Source organism: Eptatretus burgeri, chromosome 4, assembly GCF_056783735.1.
Source record: "Eptatretus burgeri isolate ZD-2024b chromosome 4, Ebu_testis_v1, whole genome shotgun sequence".
In the NCBI taxonomy this organism is placed as follows: domain Eukaryota; kingdom Metazoa; phylum Chordata; class Myxini; order Myxiniformes; family Myxinidae; genus Eptatretus; species Eptatretus burgeri.
Genome location: NC_140964.1, coordinates 103,774,900 through 103,800,141, shown reverse-complemented (window position 1 = coordinate 103,800,141; position 25,242 = coordinate 103,774,900). Strand labels below are relative to the sequence as shown.

At 44.1% G+C, this 25,242-nt stretch overlaps 1 long non-coding RNA gene across 1 annotated transcript; it reads left to right on the top strand.

The window, feature by feature from the left end:
- Positions 1–15,739: 15,739 nt before the first annotated feature.
- Positions 15,740–24,093, top strand: LOC147028805 (uncharacterized). The gene is made up of 4 exons (XR_015057720.1): positions 15,740–15,979; positions 18,677–18,900; positions 19,997–22,638; positions 23,426–24,093. It is a non-coding gene; the product is annotated as an uncharacterized LOC147028805 (long non-coding RNA).
- Positions 24,094–25,242: the final 1,149 nt, after the last annotated feature.

The following is a 25,242-nucleotide window of genomic DNA, read 5'->3' as shown; positions in this document are numbered from 1 at the left end:
TCAGTTTTGTTTTTCCTTTGCTCATGCTTTTTAACAAATTCAACAAAGTACCGACATCTTGAAACACAAACACGGTCAGGGTATTCTTATTGGATGCAATCAGTGTTTCTAATTACGATATTCTGAAACTTGTCAACCAGCCTACTTTCCAAGATGTTTGTTTGTCACATTAAGGATACAGCTCATTCAATGCTGGCTGACTTCATTCGCACTCACAACAAGCAGATTTCTGTTGATAGCAAGGTTGGCAGCATTGCCAAGAATTGACTTCGATAAGATGAGGACTTCGTGCAAAATATGAAAGTTTCATCACAGGTAAAACTGTTGCGTTTTGTCTCTTTTAATCACCTGGAAAATCCTCAAATCCCATTCTGTATTAATTTCTGGATATTCTGGGAAATAATATCAGTTGCCAACTATACAACAACGACTAACATGCCCAACTAAGGGGCATAACCACCCCCATTTTGGAGTTAACTAAGGGTAATAACAACCCCCATTTTGTTGTTTACTAAGGGGCATAACAACCCCCATTTTGGAGTTTACTAAGGGGAATAACAACCCCCATTGTGGAGTTTACTAAGGGGAATAACAACCCCCATTGTGGAGTTAACTAAGGGTAATAACAACCCCCATTTTGGAGTTTACTAAGGGGAATAACAACCCCCATTGTGGAGTTTACTAAGGGGAATAACAACCCCCATTTTGGAGTTTACTAAGGGGCATAACAACCCCCATTTTGGAGTTTACTAAGGGGCATAACAACCCCCATTGTGGAGTTTACTAAGGGGAATAACAACCCCCATTGTGGAGTTTACTAAGGGAAATAACAACCCCCATTTTGGAGTTTACTAAGGGGCATAACAACCCCCATTTTGGAGTTTACTAAGGGGCATAACAACCCCCATTGTGGAGTTTACTAAGGGGAATAACAACCCCCATTGTGGAGTTTACTAAGGGGAATAACAACCCCCATTTTGTTGTTTACTAAGGGACATAACAACCCCCATTTTGGAGTTTACTAAGGGGCATAACAACCCCCATTGTAGAGTTTATTAAGGGGAATAACAACCCCCATTTTGTTGTTTACTAAGGGGCATAACAACCCCCATTTTGGAGTTTACTAAGGGGCATAACAACCCCCATTTTGTTGTTTACTAAGGGGAATAACAACCCCCATTTTGGAGTTTACTAAGGGGCATAACAACCCCCATTGTGGAGTTTACTAAGGGGAATAACAACCCCCATTTTGTTGTTTGCTATGGGGCATAACAACCCCCCATTGGGGAGTTTACTAAGGGGCATAACAACCCCCATTTTGTTGTTTACAAAGGGGCATCACAACCCCCATTTTGGAGTTTACGAAGGGTAATAACAACCCCCATTTTGTTGTTTACTAAGGGGCATAACAACCCCCATTGTGGAGTTTACTAAGGGGAATAACAACCCCCATTTGGGAGTTTACTAAGGGGCATAACAACCCCCATTGTGGAGTTTACGAAGGGGAATAACAACCCCCATTGTGGAGTTTACTAAGGGGAATAACAACCCCCATTGTGGAGTTTACTAAGGGGAATAACAACCCCCATTGTGGAGTTTACGAAGGGGAATAACAACCCCCATTGTGGAGTTTACTAAGGGGAATAACAACCCCCATTGGGGAGTTTACAAAGGGGAATAACAACCCCCATTGGGGAGTTTACTCAGTGGAATAACAACCCCCATTGTGAAGTTTACTAAGGGGAATAACAACCCCCATTGTGGAGTTTACTAAGGGGCATAACAACCCCCATTGGGTAGTTTACTCAGTGGAATAACAACCCCCATTGTGGAGTTTATTAAGGGGAATAACAACCCCCCATTGTGGAGTTTACTAAGGGGCATAACAACCCCCATTGTGAAGTTTACTAAGGGGAATAACAACCCCCCATTGTGGAGTTTACTAAGGGGCATAACAAACCCCCATTGTGGAGTTTACTCAGGGGAATAACAACCCCCATTGTGGAGTTTACTAAGGGGAATAACAACCCCCCATTGTGGAGTTTACTGAGGGTAATAACACCCCCCCCCATTGGGGAGTTTACTAAGGGGCATAACAAACCCCATTGTCGAGTTTACTAAGGGGAATAACAAACCCATTGTGGAGTTTACTCAGGGGAATAACAACCCCCATTGGGGAGTTTACTAAGGGTAATAACAACCCCCATTGTAGAGTTTACTAAGGGTAATAACAACCCCCATTGTGGAGTTTACGCTTTTGTGCTTCATTCTCTTGGGACAGGGGGAATGCAAGGTTGGAGCAGGAATTTGTTATTTGTTCAGGGTGCCGGCGACAGCTCGCCTACTCTTTGTGAAGAACACCGTGGGATCTTTAACATGCACGAACTGATGTCGGTCGACAAGGCATCGTTTAACGTCCATCACACATTGATGGATCATCCTACCTGTGAAACACCAGGATGACAGTTTAAAGCCGGATCTGGATTCAAACCCAGGCCAGACAGCTTAGAGTTGAGTGTGCATACCTCGAGGCCATCCTGCCAGTCTTCAGCTATACCAACACGAATGTATTTCAAAATCGTCCTAAATAGCCAGATACTGATTCATTGTTGTAGCAAGTACTTTTTTCCACTCCATCGGTGATTCATGGCTCACAGGTTATTGTGAACAATGCCATCACTGCCATAGACCAAATCTCACCACTTTGAGCAGGAACCATTGCATCCCATGTGCTGATCTATCACTTTCGCATCTCACCGTGATGGTGTAACATCAACAGACCTGGGCATCTTTGACATTTATTTGCCCCAAAAAAATGAAGACCCTTACACTTTACGAGTATAATAGCATTTTCGGAAAGAAGAACGTTTGCTTCGAGGCTAACTCCAGTGAACTCACCACAGTCATTGAGGAAAGGCATGCAGCACTCACTGAGTCAGAACACACTGCAGGCACTTAGAACACCCAGAAGCAAGGTCCAGAGGACAGCAAGATGCTACGCTTATGACTACCGGCTTCAGCTGTGCCAAAACATTCAGTCTTCAGCCTCTCTGAAGTCTGCCACACATGTGATCATCCATGACAGAGGCAAGCAGATGCAGAGATGAGTGGAACACTACTCCGAGCTTCACTCAATGGAAAACTGTCTCCGACTCAGCCTTGGATGCTGTGGAGTGTCTACCCATGATGAGATAACTGGATGAGGAACCCTCTGTTGAAGAATCGAGCAAGGCTATTGAAAGTCTAACAGCAGGTAAAGCGCCTTAAAATGATGGAATTCCACCAGAGGTCATCAAGTGTGGGAAGACCTCCTGACCAATACACCTACATGAGCTTCTCTGTCAGTGCTGGGAAGAAGGAATCATACCACAGGATGAGAGATGCTAACATAATCACCCTGTACAAGAACATAGGTGACAGAAGCGACTGCAACAATTACCAGGGGGAATATCTTTGATTCGTATTGTTGGAAAGCTCTTTGCACACGTTGTCTTGAAAAGGCTACAGAAACTTGCTGACAGGGTGGACCCAGTCACAGTGCGGATTTAGAGCAGAAAGGTCCTCAATCGACATGATTTCTCATTGAGGCATCTGAAAAAGAAAGTGCAGAGAACAGAAGAAGGCACTCTCCACTGCCTTTATTGACCTCACCGAGGCATTCGACCTTGTGAGCAGAGATGGCCTGTTCAAGATCCTGGCTAAGATTGGCTGCCTGGCCAATCTTCTCATCATGGTCCAGTCATTCCATGCAGACATGAAATGAACAACACAGGATGATGGTTCATCATCTGAGGCCTTCGACATCTGCAGTGGAGTCAAACCAGGCCCGTAGCCAGGGCTCAGTATTAAGGGGGGCATATGAACTGGATGGGGGGGGGGCACAATTATTATATTTAATATTTTTGATAACCCTGTATACTATTGTATTCATGCAGCATTGACACATCTATACTGAGGTTGCCGTCACATACTAACAAAATTGATCTCAGCTAGATTTAATATGTTCCGATATTTTTGGCATAAAATTATTCGAATGCAGGAGAGCCGCAACAAACTGGCACATTCACATTGCAGATATTCAATGATTAGACAATTGGCACCAATTCAGGTGAACTTATACAAGGTGTTGTGAAGAATTGGCATTAGAAAATTAATATACCAGAGATACAATGACTAAACGGGGGAGGTTGGCACCAGAATCAGTGCACTTTGAAATAAGATACAGTAGGCTATATGACCTGTGATCATCACGTTAAACTATCAACAGCAAATACGACCAGCCTGAAGATACCACAAGGTCCGCATTTAAAGCAGTCAATTACACAGAGGTAAGGTTATGCACAAAGCACTAGATATGGGATATGCAAAGCACCAAACACAACATTTAACTTGAACATCAGAAGTACAAAGCAGCCGACCACGGCGGGTGCTGATCACAACCACACTGCAACCACAACCACACACGCATCACCAGCAGTCACACACACAATCTGAACTCCTCGTATAGTTTTTATACCACTGCACTCACTGTCAGAAGAGCTGCAGGCGACGCGTCTCGGTGTGGAATCTTCTGAGGACCTTCTCCTTCCATTCATTCAGGCATTTACGTGTGAGGTCTCTCTCGAAGGCCAGCTGTACCAGTTGTGCCTTGCGTGCATGGCGCATGGACCGTCGATGGTCAGTGAAGACATTCCTCAATGTTGAGAATGAGTTTTCACACAAGGCAGTGGACGCACCCAATGTTAGTCCAAGTCTCATAGCAGTCACTACACTTGGCATGGCTTCCAGCGTTTTGTGGTATGTTGAGAGGAGTTTTTGTGTTGTCAATCTCTCGTTTGGCTGTTTTTCTGTCTGTGAGCGAATAAACTGCTTTGCAACCATACACTCTGTTTCACTGATGGTTGACTTTGTTAATGTCATGATGTGCTGGAGCAAGTGGGGATCCAAAAACGTGCCATTTTCAGGATTCAAGGCAGCGAGTGAACGGGCGAGTTGTGTGTTGCGCTCACTGAAGCACTGAGTGATCTCTCCAAGCACAGTGTCAATTGCGCTGTAAAAAAAACCCTCTGCAGTTCCGTCTTGTCATTGTCGTTGTTTTGTCCTGTAGTCTCCAAAACTACAAACTGTTCCAAGTTCTTATGCATTGTGCGTCTCCGTTTTGGTGGTGCAGGTGTAGAAGTGCGAGCATCGTTGGCCTTGTTCCACAGATCAGTGAACTCATCCTCAGAGCGGAGTTTCTTCACGCACTCTGTAGCACTCGCCACCAATTCCAACCGCGTTAGCAAGTCCATGTCCTCTGCCTGCAAGAGTCTGTTAGGGCCATTTAATAACATCAGCAGTTTTTGTACAAAGATAGCAATGAACAAGAAGGCAGGTCCAGAGACTTCCCGCAAAAGCCCAATAGCCTCCATCCTCATCTCTGCACCGTAGGCGCGCTCTGCATCAATCTCCGACAGTCAGGATGTGATATCCTTAAAAGATCCTATGATCACAGACACGGTGGCTAAATGTCCCGTCCACCTTTGATCAAGAAGTGGTTTTAACCGCTCACCTTTATACTGTGCAGCAACAGTGGGCTTTCTGAAGAATTTGTACAGGCAACAACAAACCTCGAGGAAATCAGTGACAGCTTTCTCTGCTGCCAGTGCGTGGATAACTACCAGATGGAGTTGGTGATTTAAGCAGTGCACATAGGGGATTTCTCTTTCCAATATCTCTTGCAACAACTTTTGCACCCCACCGTGCTTCCCAGCCATTACCGAAGCCCCGTCGTACACCTGACTTAATATTTTTGACGCGTCAAGTCCTGTTTTTATCAGCTCTGCAATTATTAGGTCTGTCAATGTTTTTGCATCTCCAGCGTCGGCTGTAGCTATTGTGAGTAGACGCTCTGTTGCTTCATTTGATGCCGATACAAAGCGAATGATGATTGATATGTTCTCACATTCAGTGGGGTCCCTCGTCCCATCCACCTTGATGGTAAACCACGATGTGCCTACTTCTTCCACGATGGCATCCGTCACAACATTACTCAATGTGCAGATCAGTTCATTCTGCATTTCCAGACTAGTATAGCTTGCGCTTCGTGGGATATGCTTGATTATTTCGGCTAGCTCGGTGTCTTTTTTGAGTGTGTAGTTTAAAAGCGAGAGGAAGAGCCCACTGTGCCCGTCTGACATATCCTCAAAATTATCAAGGCTCCCTCTAAGAGGTATCTGATTTTCGGCGAGAAATCCCACAACATCGATAAGAGCAGACACATAGTACCGGTTTCTATTTAGCTGGTCAGCATTGAGGAGTGTGGAAATCTCCTCACCACAATCGATGCGCCTCTCATTCTCCTTCCACCTCAAAACACAAGTTAAATGTTCCTTTGAAGTTGCGTGTTTGTGAAACCCCCTGCCTTTCTCAACGGCATGTTTCCAATTCCGGTAGCCTCGCACTGTGAAAGTAGTCCACTGGGCCACGTGCGGTGTTAAACTTCCTACATGGATATCAGAATGCTGCATCTGTCTGCACACTGTATTCCAGCCATTCATTAGTCTGGTACCACGAGGACACAAACGAGCGACTCTTGTTCTGCAACAGATGGCCAGGGTACCGCTGTAGAACAACTTGATTCGGTCTCTCACTTCCAAGATCATCGGGAAGCGGCTTGACAGTCACAGCCGACCCCGAGGCCGCCGCCGAGCGTGGAAACTCGGCTGTCTGCGCTGGGGCTACAGCCGCAGGGCTGACGTTGCTAGCTTGGCCAGGTTGGCCAGCTTCTGTCGGGATTTCATCGACATGATCGTCTTTTCCTCCTCCCACAACATGTCTTTCATCATCTTCTTCATTTTCGTCGGTTGCATTTTTTCCTTTTCTGAGCCATTTTCGTATATCCATCATCCACGTCTTTTTCTCCTGCTGCGAGCTCGTGCTCTGTGATTCGTCCGTCGTGACTCGCGTCACTAATCTCGCGACTCGCGTCACTAATCTCGCGACTCGCGACACTAATCTCGCGACTCGCGACACTAATCTCGCGACTCGCGACACTAATCTCGCGACTCGCGACACTAATCTCGCGACTCGCGACACTAATCTCGCGACTCGCGACACTAATCTCGCGACTCGCGACACTAATCTCGCGACTCGCGACACTAATCTCGCGACTCGCGTCACTAATCTCGCGACTCGCGACACTAATCTCGCGACTCGCGACACTAATCTCGCGACTCGCGACACTAATCTCGCGACTCGCGACACTAATCTCGCGACTCGCGACACTAATCTCGCGACGCGCGACACTAATCTCGCGACTCGCGACACTAATCTCGCGACTTGCGACACTAATCTCGCGACTCGCGACACTAATCTCGCGACTCGCGACACTAATCTCGCGACTCGCGTCACTAATCTCGCGACTCGCGACACTAATCTCGCGACTCGCGACACTAATCTCGCGACTCGCGACACTAATCTCGCGACTCGCGACACTAATCTCGTGACTCGCGACACTAATCTCGCGAATCGCGTCACTAATCTCGCGAATCGCGTCACTACTCTCGCGACTCACGACACTAATCACGCGACACTAATCTCGCGACTCGCGACACTAATCTCGCGACTCGCGTCACTAATCTCGCGACTCGCGACACTAATCTCGCGACTCGCGACACTAATCTCGCGACTCGTGACACTAATCTCGCGACTCGTGACACTAATCTCGCGAATTGCGTCACTAATCTCGCGAATTGCATCACTAATCTCGCGACTCGCGACACTAATCTCGCGAATCGCGTCACTAATCTCGCGAATCGCGTCACTAATCTCGCGACTCACGACACTAATCTCGCGACTCGCGACACTAATCTCGCGAATCGCGACACTAATCTCGCGACTCGCGACACTAATCTCGCGACTCGCGACACTAATCTCGCGACTCGCGACACTAATCTCGCGACTCGCGACACAAATCTCGCGACTCGTGACACTAATCTCGCGACTCGCGACACAAATCTCGCGACTCGCGTCACTAATCTCGTGACTCGCGTCACTAATCTCGCGACTCGCGACACTAATCTCGCGACTCGCGACACAAATCTCGCGACTCGTGACACTAATCTCGCGAATCGCGTCACTAATCTCGCGACTCGCGACACTAATCTCGCGACTCGCGACACAAATCTCGCGACTCGTGACACTAATCTCGCGAATCGCGTCACTAATCTCGCGAATTGCGTCACTAATCTCGCGACTCGTGACACTAATCTAGCGACTCGCGTCACTAATCTCGCGAATTGCGTCACTAATCTCGCGACTCGCGTCACTAATCTCGCGAATTGCGACACTAATCTCGCGACTCGTGACACTAATCTCGCGAATCGCGTCACTAATCTCGCGACTCGTGACACTAATCTCGCGACTCGTGACACTAATCTCGCGAATTGCGTCACTAATCTCGCGAATTGCGTCACTAATCTCGCGACTCGCGTCACTAATCTCGCGACTCGCGACACTAATCTCGCGACTCGCGACACAAATCTCGCGACTCGTGACACTAATCTCGCGACTCGCGACACAAATCTCGCGACTCGCGTCACTAATCTCGTGACTCGCGTCACTAATCTCGCGACTCGCGACACTAATCTCGCGACTCGCGACACAAATCTCGCGACTCGTGACACTAATCTCGCGAATCGCGTCACTAATCTCGCGACTCGCGACACTAATCTCGCGACTCGCGACACAAATCTCGCGACTCGTGACACTAATCTCGCGAATCGCGTCACTAATCTCGCGAATTGCGTCACTAATCTCGCGACTCGTGACACTAATCTAGCGACTCGCGTCACTAATCTCGCGACTCGCGACACTAATCTCGCGACTCGCGACACTAATCTCGCGACTCGCGACACTAATCTCGCGACTCGCGACACTAATCTCGCGACTCGCGACACTAATCTCGCGACACTAATCTCGCGACACTAATCTCGCGACATTTCACGGTTGACGGTTTTATTTATTAAATGATCGATGCACCAAAAACAGGTTTTATCTGCATCATTTCAAATGTAAACACGATTACAAACACACATATTTTAACTTTTTATAAAAGAAATTGCTTTTGTAAGATGGAGGGTTGTGAAGGTCACGTGGTGCACGTGCACTTCATCTTTAATAATGTAAATTTATGTCTTTTCCTTAATCATATTATCATATTATGACTGTATTGCATTTATACCTAAATTACAACCAATCAGGTAACCTGCTCAATAGGGTCTCCATCTCGAATACGCTGATTGGCCATTCCTTAACACTAAATGATCCACGATATACATAACCACCCACAACATCGACATTCGACACGAGGTCTTGGCTGCTGGCGTTGGTGCTTGTGTTATTATTAGTCCGGGAGCCAACCTGTGTACGAGGCTGTTTTAGGGTTGGACCTTACAGCCTCTGCTATAAAATTTTACACCCCCAGGATGTTTAGATATATGTTTGCAGTTCATGAAAACCAATGTTGGCAATTCATAAGCTCTTGCGAAAAATTTTGGCGGACGTTTTTGTTTGAGGAAGATTTGAAAAATTTGATAAAACAGCAATTGTCAATAAAATTTCTAAAAAAATTAAAAAATCACATTCATGAAAAATAAATGTGAACTAAATGTAAGAATTCAATCAGTGCATTGTAAAATGACAAAAAAAAATTGCCTTTGTGGAAGTAAACCTCGTAAAAGTACATAATTTTGTGAAAAATGCCTTAAAAATAACGTTTTTTGAAGATGGCCTTTAGAACTTTTCTTATCATAGGCAGATGCTGCATTAGAATACTAATTTCTCTTAATGTGATATGAACATGGTATCCATGGCTAATTAAAACAGCAAATTTGATTGAGTTCTATCAATTTTTAAAGAGAAAATTAACATTTTTGTCAACCAAAGTTACCCCTACCCCCAAAATCCTCTTACTCTATTGAACACAGTTCGGTTAAGGTTTGCTGGATCCAGGTTGGGTACTTCACAGTTCACTCTTCCAAAGGAAAATTCAATGGTGTTTGGAGTGACATGGCCCTGGAGCAGACATACAACAATGAAGGGAAGACATCTCTGTTCAAAGGCATATCTCAGGCACCAGCTGCTCGAGATAAATATGTGAAGACAGCACCATTTCTCACAGCTGTATCAGAGAACATAAAGTCTATGGCTAATCTAGGCCAACAGGAATCTACTCATCATGGAGAAACACATAAGCAGGCAACAGAAGAACATATGCATGTTGAGGAGATCAAGAAAGTGATATGCCAGCAGATGATAAACCCATTCCAGTGTAACAACCAAGTGGATCTGCTCAATAGAGCAACTGGTGAGAAGGATGCTTCAAAAGACTTGGTCCATGCTCAAGCTAAGGGCATGGAAGCCATTATGAAAGCAGAAGAGGTGGTCTCTATTAAGATTGAACCACTGAAGCTGGTAACTTTCGCCTCACAGAAGAAATCAAACCCATCAAGGAAACAGAGTTTAATCAGGATCTATCAAGATGAGACTGCAACTACACGTGTGCTGTGTTTCTATCGAGATGCCGACCCAGTCACAAGACAGATTGCATTTTCCCATGAGTGGACAGACTATCCATCATCCCTGTTTGAGGTTGATCCACACTTAGCACAGGGGTTTGTAATGCGCAAAGGCAACAAGTCTGATTTCGTGGCAGTGCTAATTGCTGAAGCTGAGCAGGATGTTGTTTTACAGCTGCCATCATTACCACATAGTGACCTATACACAGTTTATCTGGTAGACACAATGGCATTTGTAAATAAATACCAAAAAATGGGTGCAAAAACATTTGGTGAACTTCCCCAGCTGTATCTTCGCAAGCTCCTTCAGTTCAAACCTGAAATGTGCAACTGTGTCAACATCATTGGTGATCAGTATGATTTTGATGATAGCCATACTTTGAAGGGTCATGAGCAGCAGAGGAGAAACCAGACAGACCAGGCAAGACAATTCTCACCATCCAAGAGTCTAGAAATTCCGGACTGGAATTTACTCATGAAGAATCCAAGAAATAAAGGAAATCTTCAGAACTTCATTGGCACTTCCCTTTGTGAGAGTCCTGAAGCTATTCCGGATGGAGTGACCATCATTCTTGGTGGTATGATGGAAAACAAAGGTCACACTCTTTCCATCACATCAGCATCAAGTTCAGTTCTGGACTTACCTTGTGAAGAACATGAAGAGGCAGACACAAGGATTATTGCTCATCTTGCATATTGTGTGGAATATCCTGATCACCATTGAGCTGTTGTGCATGCAACAGATACAGACATAATTATGCTGTGTATATATCACTTCTGCTGCTTGAACACATTGCAAGAACTCTGGATACAACGGCAGAATCAATACCTACCTATTCATGAGCTGGTAGAAGTGTTGAGCAAGAAGTACCAGAAAATCCTCTTGATGTCGCAGCTACACTTCTGTGCACATATGTGTTGTGTGGATGTGACACAGTGAGCTACCCATTCAGAAGGGGAAAAGAAGAGGTCAGGTCAGGTATGGGAGCATGTGCCAGAACAGCGCGTCGCTGCGTCCACTTTCAGCCGGTACTCCAGGGGCCTCCGTCTGGCCATCCCCCAGGCAGATGCCAGGCCCATCCCCATCTCCTTGAGATGATGGTCAACCTGCTGCAACCATGAGGCACGTGGTCGGCCCACTGGCCTCCTCCACTCATGAGACTCCCTCGCTGAGAGAATCTGGTGAGCAGGATCAGCGTCAGGAAAACGAGCCACATGTCCATACAGCCGCAGCTGACGCTCACGGACTATGCAGGTAACAAATCTCATCTGAGTCTCTCTCAGCAACCGCTCGTTGGACACAAAATCCGACCAGCGATAGCCAAGGATTCTTCGAAGAGACCTGGTACCAAAGGAATTAAGTCTCCGTCTCAGATCCTTGGTCGAAGTCCAAGTCTCGCACCCATAGAGCAAGACTGGAAGTACCAAGGACCTGAAGACTCGGACTTTCGTCCTCCCGCACAGGTACCGGCAGCGCCACACCCCATGATCCAGTAAATCCATGACTCCCCAGGCCCGACCCAGACGTCTATTGACCTCCGGCTCACAACCTGCGGAGACATGAATATCACTGCCAAGGTAAGTGAATCTATCCACGACCTCAACATCCTCACCACAAACAGACACAGACAGGACAGCAGCATCCAAGATGTCACCGAAAGCCTGGATCTTAGTTTTGACCCAAGAAATCCGTAATCCCAACGGCTCCGACTCCTCATTCAGCACCTCGAGGGCCCCCAAGAGGATGTCTAAACTCTCCGCAAAGATGACTGCATCATCTGCAAAATCAAGGTCCGAGATCTTGACATTGCCAAATGATGCACCGCAACTTTATCTCTCCGACATCCTCCCTAAAATCCAGTCCATACAAGTGCTGAAAAGTGTGGGGGCAAGTACACATCCCTGACGAACTCCAGTAACAACTGGAAATAAGTCAGAGATGGTACCACCACACTCCACAGCACTCTCAGTACCAGAGTAGAGTTCAGACATCAGATCGATCAGTTTCGGTGGCACCCCACGAAGACCAAGAATTCTCCAGAGGACATCCCGATTCACTGAATCGAACGCTTTACAGAGATCAACATAGGCTGCAAGCAGCCCCTGCCGAAACTCTCGTCTGTGTTCGGTGAGGACACGAAGTGCAAGGATACGGTCAATCGTTGACCTCTTTGGTGTAAAGCCTGACTGCTCTGGACGCTGGTGCTCAAGCAGATGGTGGCAAACCCTATCAAGAATTATCCGAGCAAAGACCTTGCCCGGCACTGAGAGCAGCGTCACCCCTCGGTAGTTGTTGCAGTCTTGGCGATCACCCTTCCCTTTCCAGAGAGGGACAACAAGGCCCCTCTTCCAGTCAGTTGGGATGATGCCTGTGTTCCTGTGAAAAGAAGAGCGGCACAGGTTTCTCTGGGACTGATAGGAAACCTTCCCCACCTTGTTGATTTTGGAAGAGATAGTGAAATGGCAGCAACAGAATGTGTCATTGATGAGGCCAGAGTATACTGGACTGCTCTGTATGGCCAAAAAGGGTTCAGCTGTTTGGATACCCTCAGGCAGCATATGTTTGTCTCTTCAAAATTAGACCTTAGGTCACTGCCAGCAACAGAAGATGCGTTTTACTTCCTTGTTTTAAGAGCATTGTATCAATTGCTTCTGTATAGACGTGCACATCTCAGTGACCGAGCACTTCCCCCAGCCACAACATTTGGCAGAACCCTTATCAATGGAAAACTGGTCCCAATTCTCATGTCTAAGCCAGCCAAGCCAAACATAGACAAAACTGTGTCTTGCATGTGCAAATTATCCAAATGTCTGAAACGATGTTCATGCAAAAAGGCTGCTGTGCCTTGCTGAGTGACATGCATATGCCTTGGTCAGAGAGGTTCATGTGGTGGAGTTGTTTCAGAGAGTGACTCTTCCTCTGAAGAGGATGTTTCATGTCACAATATTGTGTTAATCCATTTCTAATTTTATCTTCCTTAAAACCATGGCATGTAAAAGTATGTTCTTGTTCTTGACCCCATTGATAGTCAAGCATTTCTGAGTTGCATAAATCTTTTGTTGTTTGACATATAACCTTGTCAATTGTAGGTAGGTTAAATCACCAATTGTGATATAGGAAATGAACTCCTCTTGAATATGAGGGGTCATTTGTGTATATAGGTTTAGTGGTTATGATTTTAGGACAATATGAATTACCCATACCCCCATCCTACATCTTCGCTTTTGCCAACATTTTGTCATCAGAGGGGGCTCGCAAAAGTGTTGACTGTGTTGTTGCGCAAGAGTTTCACCATTGCCAACATTGGTTTTCATATACTCAAAGGGTGTCTCTTTATGAAAATCAACACAAAAATTTTATAGCAGACCGGGCAATTTTTTTTTAATTTTGATCGGTTGGCTCCCGGACTATATCTTTTATCTTGTGGTCTTGGACTGTATTGTCTTGCCAATTTCTTTTGGAGATGCGCTGACAAGCGCACACTTATCTCTTGACTGTTATCCAAAGAAGGATATTATTAAAGAACAGTTTATCCAAGAAGGCCTTATTATTCACCACGTTGAACATCTGGAATAAGGGTTTTAGTTCACACAGGTGAACTCTTAAACAGTAAGTTCACAGTGGGCGCTCGTCCTTAAACACTAAGTTGTTCACAGGGTGCAACAGGGCATAAATGGGTGGCCTACAAGTGGGGGGCACCAGATGCGCCATGGGGGGCATTGCACCCAAATGCCCCCCCTAGCGACGGGCCTGAGTCAAACAAGGGTGCATTTTTGCTCCCACTGTATTTGAGATCTTCTTTGCACTCCTGCTGAAACATGCCTTTGGATCGTCAACTGAAGGAATTTATCAGGACACTCGGTCCATTGGGAAGCCGTTCAACATCTCTTGTTGAACAAGCAAAAACCTGAAGGCAAAAATCAAAGTGCGTGTGGCATTCATCAGAGACATGCTGTTTGCTGATGATGCTGCAGTGACTTCCCATACAGAGGAACAGCTGCAAAGTCTCATGGACCGCTTCTCAAAGGCATGCCAGGATTTCAATCTGACAATCAGTCTGAAAAAGACCAAAGTGATGGGTCAAGATGTCAAAAACTCCCTGCCGTCACCCTCAACAACTATGAGCTGGAGCTTGTCCACCAGCTTGTCTACCTGGGTTCGAACATCGCTTCTCTAACCTCTCGCTGGAAGCTGAAATCAACAGACGCATCAGACGAGCCACCACAACTCTGGCCAGGCTTGCAATGAGGGTATGGGGTATCGACAAACTGACCATATACACCAAAGGGGAAGTCTTCAGAGCCAGCATTATCAGCATGCTCTTGTATGGCAGTGAGTCTTGGACACTCTACTCAAGTCAAGAAAAAAAAAAAGACTCATCTCCTTCCACATGTGTCTCCTGAGACGCAGTCTTAGGATATAACGGAGAGATTGAGTCCCCTACACCGAAGTCCTTGTGCCCAGGAACATGTGCCCAGACTCCAAACATGTTGACACTGCTCAGACAGCACTGACTTTGTTGGCTCGTGCATGTCCATCGAATGGAGGATGGGAAGATCCCCAAATATTTATCCGCACTATAATTCACAGACCAGTGTTTGTGTGTTTGTTTGTCGTACTCCTCCTCCTACAGTTCTGGACCAATTACATCCAGATTTGCTGCAGAGGATCAGCATGATCCCAGTTAATGTACAGGGTGTAGTGCCAGTGATCTTGTGGGGTTGAGGGGGTGAGGGGACACAAATTCTCCATATAAATGTGTATCAGGTGGCGCCACCTCCAGGTCGGGGAGGGTATTACAAGTCTCCACCATTTACAGTGCAATATTCCTGTCCCCACGTTTTCCTGTCCAGTGATATGTTTTGAATTATAAGCAGCAGGTACGTTTTTGCTTCTTTCACGTCACCCAGGGTTGTTTTTTGTGCCTATACAGAGCTGTCGGTTGCCTATACACCGCCCAAATAAAGGTATGCGTCAGAAAAACATGTTCAATGCTTGGAACAAGATTGCCCGTTGGGCGCGTACTCTGCCAGTACATATATATATATATATATATATATATATATATATATATATATATATATATATATATATATATATATATATATATATATATATATAACAAAGACAAGGATGGCTGTCCGTCCATCCGTTAGCTGTGACGTTGATTGGCTGTGTGAGGTAAGGTGCAATGTGATTGGCTCCTGGCAAGACGATCGGATAAGCTTATTAAAAGTGATATTCAAAATCTGATTCCATATTTGACAATCGAAATAATTATGTGGAAATGTTGAGTGAAATCGGAAATTTTTTTGAGGAAAAAGCAATTTTTTTTCTTACCTGATATAATGAAATAATACGCTCGGGGTCGGTGAGGTAAAATATCTCCAAAATTGTTTTTTTTTTCACTCTTTTAAAGGTAATTATTGCCCGTCTGATTTTATATTTTTTTACATTTTAAACATATACAGTACATATGACACGGAATCGTAGTTTGTTTATTACCCTCACCAAAGAATTCGGAGAGGGTATTGCATTTGGGTCCATTTGTTAATTGGCAAAAAAAAAACAATTCACAACTGTGTTGATTGCTTCCATTTGTTTGTTTGTGCGTTTGTCTGTCCACTCTCCTCCAGCCCAAACCGCTCAATAGGTCATTCTGAAATTTTCAGAGATTAATGTCACCGAACCTGTGATGGCCCCGCATTGAAGTTTCGTAAAATCCGATCGACCGAAAAGGTCTACAAAGACCAATAGGCCAATTTGAGCCACATTTTCTTAAATCCTCGAATTCTAAAATCGAGGCAGGCCTCGAACCCGGGATCCGTGACAAGATCATTCTCTTTGCTAATCCCAACCGCCTCCCCTCACTTTTCTCTCTTCCCCTCTCTCTCTTTCTGACCCTCATGTTCCCCCCACCACCGAATAAAATGCAACCCTCTCCTCCCACACCTCTGTCTGTCTCTCTCTCTCTCATACCATCTCTCTCTCTCTCTCTCTCTCTCTCTCTCTCTCTCTCTCTCTCTCTCTCTCTCTCTCTCTCTCTGTCTCTCTGTCTCTCTGTCTCTCTCTCTCTCTCTCTCTCTCTCTCTCTCTCTCTCTCTCTCTCTCTCTCTCTCTCTCTCTCTCTCTCTCTCTCTCTCTCTCTCTCTCTCTCTCTCTCTCTCTCTCTCTCTCTCTCTCACACACACACATTCACTCCTTCCTTGCACCTTTCCCTCCCGCAGTGTTTAGCAACGTTTGGCGAGGCATCACTCTCCCTGCCTCCTCCCCTTCCTCGCTCTTCCCTCTTTCTAGCCCCCCCTTCCCAACTCCCTCCACCTTCCCCTCCATCCTCTCCCCTCTCCTGCCTCCCTCCATCCTCTCTCTCCTCTCCTTCCCCTCTCTCCTTGCTCTCCTCTCTCTCCCTCCCTCTTTCATCACCCATCCTTAATATCTCCGTCAGCGAAGCGACGGGTTGTATTTGCTCGTCCCCTCATAAATGTCAGTGTGTGTCAGTATGTCATTGTGTCTCCTCCATAACTTCAACACTATGAAACCTAGTACCCTGAAACTTTGCCTGCATACTAACAGAACTCCAACGAAGTGCAAAGTAAAAATTGGGTGTTTAGGTTAATTAAAACACCCCTTTTGAAAATAATTAATGGCCTTATTTAATTATGTCCTTTATCAGACACTTCCTCGACCACTGCTCTCTTTGGGGTCTTAAGGCACATCCTGGGTAATCTTGCTGGGGTCTGAAGCCGCCATGTTTTTTGGCCTGCTCAACCATGCCTTGACTTGGAACAGGCTGCAATGATTTCTTTATGATAAAGTTTTTTTTTTCCACTTTCCACACTCATATTATTGAATGCCTGTTCATCATAGCTATGAATCGTTGTGTGCATCGCTTTTGTAAGTACTATAGTTTTCAAATTAGGAGCTTGGAGCAATTTCATGCATTGTATGATACGATTTTCCATGATGGACTCTCACGGACTAATTGAAGTATATCATCAAAATATAATTTCGGTTTTGAGGATCGGATATCGTCCAAACTAAATAAGTGTTGAAATCTGTTGTGAAATCTGATAATTTAAAGAAATAACAAGTCTCACAACTAAGCCGATATACCTATTTACTTTAAGCAAGGAAGACTATGTTCCCTCCTCCATATGTACACAAGAAAATGTGAAATTTCCAAAGCATTAAAGTTATCTTTTTCTACTGTTTTGAGAATTATTTTGGGTGAACAAAAAAATTTAGGAACGTAACTAAATTAACGAGCTTCATTGAGCTATATTATTTAATGCATTCACTGCAAGACCTCACACCTTGTCCCCGAGAGGAACTGCCTATCCATAGCGTCGGACAGATCTGTGTCCATATTTTTTGGAGGTTTTGCGAGGTGCTCTACAGGGAATCAAAGCAAATCCGGTAATAAACGGACGTTTTAATAAAAAGTTGCAACGTTTGCATGGACCTTGAACCGATGTACCACGAGACATGTGCAAAAATGAGCAGGCAAAATGGTGGATTTTCTACAATGTTTATTTCACTGAACCAGCTTCATTGAGCTATATGATTGAATGCATTCACTGCTAGACCTCATGATCTGTCCCCCAGAGGGACTGCCTACCCATAGCATCTGCCAGATCTACGTCTATATTTTCTGAGGTTTTGTGAGGTGCTCTACAGGAAATCAAAGCAAATCTGGTAAAAAAGGGACATTATTAAAATATAGTTAAAACGTTTGTATGGGCCTCGAACCGATGTACCACGTGATGCGTGCACAGAGGAGCAGGCAAAATGGTGCATTTACGGCAATGGTTATTTCATGGGCGATTGAACTTTCCAATGTCTCCAGGGTTGCTCTGCATTAAGCTGCAACTCTTTTGTGGATAAAGTCATTTTTTGAACGAATTCATTATATTTCATTAACTGCTGCATGCGTGGTGAAGATGGGCTTTAAAGTTAATGGGATCCTTTATGGTATGCAGCAACAGCCTGGCCAACCATTCCTTATCGAGCATTGAATTGGCGTGCTTGCATGAGTGCTTATGCCACTTGCCGAGCGCCCATTGTTGACAGCGGTACTACGCTCCGTCATTCTGAGTGAATTGTTCACTCTCTGCAGACGCTTTTGCCCTCTCCCATTATTCAGAGAGAGTGGTTCCTCCTCCATCACCCTGAGTGAGTGGTTCGTGCTCCGTCACCATGAGCGAGTGGTTCGTGCTCCATCACCCTGAGTGAGTTGTTCGTGCTCCATCACCCTGAGCAAGTGGTTCATGCTCCATCACCCTGAGCAAGTGGTTCATGCTCCATCACCCTGAGCCAGTGGTTCGTGCTCCATCACCCTGAGTGAGTTGTTCGTGCTCCATCACCCTGAGTGAGTGGTTCGTGCGCCATCACTCTGAGTGAGTTGTTGTGAAATCATACCCAATTTCCAAGTCGTTTGCCGTAGTAATGTTTTCTAAATTATCAAGCCAATTTTTTTCAATCCGTCACATGCGGCTGTTTATAAAGAATAATGTTTGTGAACATATCCATGAAACATCTCTAAATGCAACGTTGTTTTTTGGTGAAAGCTACTCAAGGTTTCTGGGTTGTATACAGTAAGTACTGGAGTTGGTAATCACACTGACTTCAACCTGCCAATTCCCGAAAAATTGCTGATATCGGCCAGGCGTGTGTGTGTGTGTGTGTGTGTGTGTGTGTGTTTTCATAAAGCATAACATTATTTCGGCTAACTCCCCTATCCTTAACCCCCCTCTCTCTCTCTCTTTGTCCCATCCTTGCTCTACCCCCTCCCAATTCAGTGCAGTACCCTACTCCTGCATTTCCTTTCTCACTCTCCCCTCCCCTCTCTCTCTCTCTCTCTCTGTCTCTGAACACATCCGGATGGTTGTTATGTCTGGACAGTGTTTGTCTCAGGACGTGTCTGGGCAGGGTTTGTCTCCGGACGTGTCCTCGTGGTGTTTATGTCTGGATGGGAGTTTGTCTCCGGACATGTCCGAGCAGTGTTTGTCTCTGGCCATCTTATCTCCAGGCGTGTCGGGGCAGTGTTTATCTCTGGATGTGTCCGGGCAGTTTTTGTTTCCAGATGTGTCTGGGTGGTGTTTGTCTCCGGACGTGTCTGGGCGGTGTTTGTCCCAGGATGCGTCCGGGCAGTGTTTCTCTTCGGACACGTCAGGGCGGTGTTTATGTCTGGACAGGAGTTTGTCCCCAGACTTGTCAGGACAGGGGTTTGTGTCTGGATGGGAGTTTGTCTCTGGGCTGTGTTTATCGTATGAGCGGTTGAAAATGGATTTCAGACATTATTTTGTTTCAATCTTCACTGTTATTCGATGCAGAATCATTTTGATAAGACGGTATGAATCGTAACTAACGCTCCACCACATGTCTGCCTTCCCTTCCTCTCACCTCACATTGTCTTCCCTTCCTCCACCCCTCCTAGCTCCCCCTCCCTCCTCTCTCCTATCCCCTCCACCTCTCCTCTCTCCCCACTCTTTCTCCCCCACCTCTCTCTCCCCCCCCTCTTTTTCTCCCTCACCCTTTACTATTACCATCAGTGAAGTGACGGGTGGTATTTGCTCGTCTATAATAAAAAGGAGCTCCATCTTGGCAAGCCTGCATCCGTCCATCCCTACCTGCCTGTGTGCATCCGTCTGACCATCAACAATTGTCCTCCAAAGGATACCACGAATCAAGCCCATTCTGCAAACAGTATAATATAGTCGAGTAAGCTGAGGATAGATGGAACTGTTTCAATTTACATTAAAACAAAAACTCTTACTCCTTCATCCTCTTCTTCACTTATAATAATGATGAGTCTCATTCAATCCCGTTTCTCATATTGATTAAATGCTTGCTATATTCAATACTTATTTTTAGATCCTCGTGGAGGATCTCCAAGTCTTACTCACGTTGTTGTTCTTCATCTTCTTCTTGTGGACTTTTTTGTTTCACAGCCGACAGTTTTCATCCAAACTTCCTGAAACTTGGTATATATATGTAAAAATACCCTTGGCAGACAGTAACCATCTCCGATTTTGAAAATTCCTCCTAGAAAAAAAAAAAAATGGAAATCGCCTAAAAATTATCTCCGAAACTAGGCAAGCTTTTTGAATTCTGTTTGTGGGAATGGAACAGGGCATTAGCAGAGATTAATTACCGCACATATGAAACATCACTATGACGTCATATCAATTTTTATAACGTCATTCCTATTTTTTGACATTTTTTGTTTCACAACCCAGAGTTTTTATCGGATCCTCGTGAAACTTGCCATGTATATGCAGAAAGCCCACGCGCAGGCAGTAACCATCTCCGATTTTGGAAATTCTTCCTAGAAAAAAAGTTGACGTCATAATATCGCCGCTAATGGAAATCGCCTCCACCATTATCTCCGAAACTAGGCAAGCTGTTTGAATTTTGTTTGCGGGAATCAAGCCGGGCATTAGCACAGATAATTTAACGCAAACCTGATACATCACAATGACGTCATATTTGTTTTTATGACGTCATCATTAAGAGGACGAGGATCTGAGCTCATTTGAGCTTGTTGTTTCACAGCCTACAGTTTTCATCGAAACTTCCTGAAACTTTGCACATATATGTAAAAATACCCCGCGCAGACAGTAACCATCTCCGAATTTGAAAATTCCTCCCAGAAAAAAGTTATGTCGTCAAAATATCTCTGCTAATGGAAATCGCCTAAAAATTATCTCCGAAACTAGGCAAGCTTTTTGAATTCTGTTTGCGGGAATCGAACAGGGCGTTAGCAGAGATGAATTACCGCACATATGATATATCACTATGACGTCATATCAATTTTTATAACATCATTCCTATTTTTTGACATTTTTTGTTTCACAACCCAGAGTTTTCATCGGATCTTCGTGAAACTTGCCATGTATATGCAGAAAGCCCACGTGCAGGCAGTAACCATCTCCGATTTTGGAAATTCTTCTGAGAAAAAAAGTTGACATCATAATATCGCCGCTAATGGAAATCGCCAATACCATTATCTCCGAAACGAGGCAAGCGGTTTGAATTTTGTTTGCGGTAATCAAGCGGGGCATTAGCACAGACAATTTATTGCAAACCTGATACATCACAATGACGTCATATTCGTTTTTATGACGTCATCATTAAGAGGATGAGGATCTTGGCTCATTTGAGCTTGCTTTTTCAACATTTCCATTTTATTCATATCACCCGATCAAACAGCATTTCTGATTATACACCTCCTTTTAAAGCATCACAAAGCAGGTCGCTCGACTTGTAACACAGGTGAGAAAAGGATACGAACAAAAATGCAGCTGATATTTCAATAGTTTATTCACACGATTTTTAAAGGGTGAAAGTTAATTTTTTAAAATTATTTTCTCTGGAAAGAACGGGTCTTACATTCTAGTCCTTTTTAAAGGACCTCGCCTGCCCCCCCCCCCCAATTGTGAATGATTGTGTGATGGTTGCCATTAGTTATTTCGCTGTATTAAGGCTTTTCGTTTAACTTTGTGTGTACATTTATTTATTTATTTATTCGCTTTATTCATGTCTGTGGAGTCTGCCTCCCTTTGTTTCGGGATTCTCTGTTTTCATGGTCTTGTGCCTTTAAAAAAAACTGTTACTCCCAAAGAACCTCTCATATATGATTTTGGGTGGTTTTGGCTGAATCCCCGTGGAGGTTAAAATTGGTAACATTTGCTTCAAGAGACTGGCGGAATTAGCAATTCTGACCGGGACTCACTTGGGACCAATTCCTCTTAGATGTGATTTGGCCCATCTTGTGGGGGAATTCATTATAACCCCATCGTCGATGGGTCGGTGCGAGAAGATCTGTGACATTATATTATCCTTTCCTACTCCAACCCCACAGAAGGACAACAGTTGAGAAACTGAGAAATGTATTCCTTGTGAGCACATTTCCCAATGTATGCGTACTAATACTGTTTCCTACAGACTTACAATATAGCTGTACACTGGCACTTGCTGCCAATCTTTACACCTATCTGTGATCTTCCCAGAAATGCGAATAACTCTTTCTTGTTTTTAACTACTAAAGCTGACCGGACAATATGCATGAGAACATTGGTGAGTATCTGAAAATGTGTCTTGAAAAAATATGTTCGTTTCTTTATTTTACAGTATTCTTTTAAGTATTCTTTAATGAAAGCATAATTTTACAGCATAAAGTTTTACTCAGCTCAAAACTTTATCCAGTCATGTTGCTGTTTTAAATCAAAACATTAATTCCCATTTTTCCAAGTGGGGGACCAAGTGTGTCCGAAGCAATCTCATGTGCAACTTTTTAATGGTTTAGCATGAAATTACAGCTCGGTAATAAAAGCAGTAAGTTTGAAACTTGACTGGCCTACCAGCAGGTACGCATGAATTACTGTATTGAAGTACTTTCGTTGAATGTGCACAAACAAGTGCGAGCTAACAAGACAACTCGCTTAACATTCCCTCCAGTTGGTCTCGATACTGAATGATGCAATACCCTATCTATAGCATACCGAGAAGACAGTTGGGAGTTTTGGAGTAGATTCCAAGTGGATAGAGACTGAACCCAGGCTAGACAATTTAAAGGTAAAAACGCTGCAAATGAACTATCTTGCCAGTCTGACCTTTTTAAATATCACAAGTTTAATTTTAAAATGAATTTTAAACAGAGAATAAGGTTCAGCTCAATTGAAAAACTTTTTTTTCTTTTATTTCCAAGCATAGCTTCTGACTCAAGCTTTATTCCCACTATTGTTTGGCTGGTCTATTCACTTGTACAGTATAATCAGACTTGGCCGAACGGCCTGGGTTATCTCCATCGAGATGTGGCAGTGTGATAATGAGCTTCGCCGGTTTCTACTCCTTTGTTTCCTAGAAAAGACATCACATCTCATCTCTGCCAAGCTGACCAGACGTATGTATTGCACAAATTGTGCTCACGCCATGCTTCTGCGTCAAGGAGATACTTTGAGTGTGATATGTCCTTCTCAATCGTGCACAAGTCCATAGAATTTAATTTCTTGAGTTCAATACAAGTCAAATTTAATTTTTCCAGTTCAAAATCAAGTCGTGCTTTTAAATTCCAAAAATATTTAGGTTTGAAAACCTGTTGTTTCAACTTGTCAAAAATTGAGTTGAAAATCTTTGAGCCTCTCAAGCGGACTTGGCTGCATGTCCAGGCCTGCCAGCCCTCTGGTAATGCAGTCAGAATGTAATCATTTATATGACTGGACCTCCAAATTACCAGTTGAACAGTCGAGCAAGCAAATACTATTCTATTAAACAACATTATTGCAATCGATATTAGATTATAATTCATTATGTTTTACTTGTTTTATACCATTTTGAAAATATAAAACTGCATCATATTAATCATGTTCATGAAGCCAGTCAATTCACATAGCAGAGTCTGTTTCAGTAAAAGCAATTGGTCTGCATCAGGTTTTATACAAAAAAAGGAAATAATAAAACAATGAAACCTGATTGTGGACAAAATGAATCCAACTTTTAATGTTTGTTTGCCACCAACATTGGTGCTGTAAATGAGAGTGAAAATTCACTTCATGTGTTTTGAGTGTAAAGGTACACAGTGTGTGTGTGTGTGTGTGTGTGTGTGTGTGTGTGTGTGTGTGTGTGTGTGTGTGTGTGTGTGTGTGTGTGTTGGTTGTTGTTGTTGTCGGTTGTTAACTCCATATGTGGGTTTCAGGAGATGGAACAGAGCCCTCCCAGATCTCAAAGTATCCACCTCTGTTAGTGTGTGTGTGTGTGTGTGTGTGTGTGTGTGTGTGTGTGTGTGTGTGTGTGTGTGTGTGTGTGTGTGTGTGTGTGTGTGTGTGTGTGTGTGTGTGTGTGTGTGTGTGCGTGTGAACATGCATGTGGTCATTGAGAGGCACGTGCGGGAGTCTCACCTGTTCTGTGAGGGATGGAGTTGCTGCTCAGATACTTAGAGATCAGACGTTCTTCATCTGAAAATGCAAAACAGCTCTGACTCCACCTTGAGTAAACATTGTGGGATTGAAAAATGCAGCAACTTGTTCATACAGTTGAGGATTTAAAAATAGTCCAGGGTTGAGAAAACTGGTCACATTTAAAATAGAAACTGTCAGCATGGTATTTTGCATGCAGGGTGTTACATCAATGTATGTTCTGTACTTCGGAAGGATATTAAGCCGGAAATATATTATGTTGAAAGTTTTACATCGATCAGTCAAGCGGTTGCAGAGAAAACAAATTTAAAAGTGATAAAAGTGTAAAACGTCATGCAAAAGGTGCGGTATGGGGGGAGGGGGTATAATAGTATTAATCTGAACTGAAAGGATCGAAACCTCGGTGAAAAACGGTGCCCAGCTGATGATTTGGGCAGTTGGGAAATCAGTAAATTGCTTATAAGTGAAGGTTATATCTTCAAATAAAAAAGCTTTTGTAAGTATTTACCAGTACATCGTATATCTATTTGTGTGTTTATATATATATATATATATATATATATATATATATATATATATATATATATATATATATATATATATATATATATATATATATATATGCGTGTGTGTGCATGGTGTTTATGTATGCATGTTTTTATCTATATGTGTGTGTGTGGTGTTTATATGTGTGTGTGTGTGTGTGTGTGTGTGTGTGTGTATGTGTGTGTGTGTGTGTGTGTGTGTGTGTGTGTGTGTGTGTGTG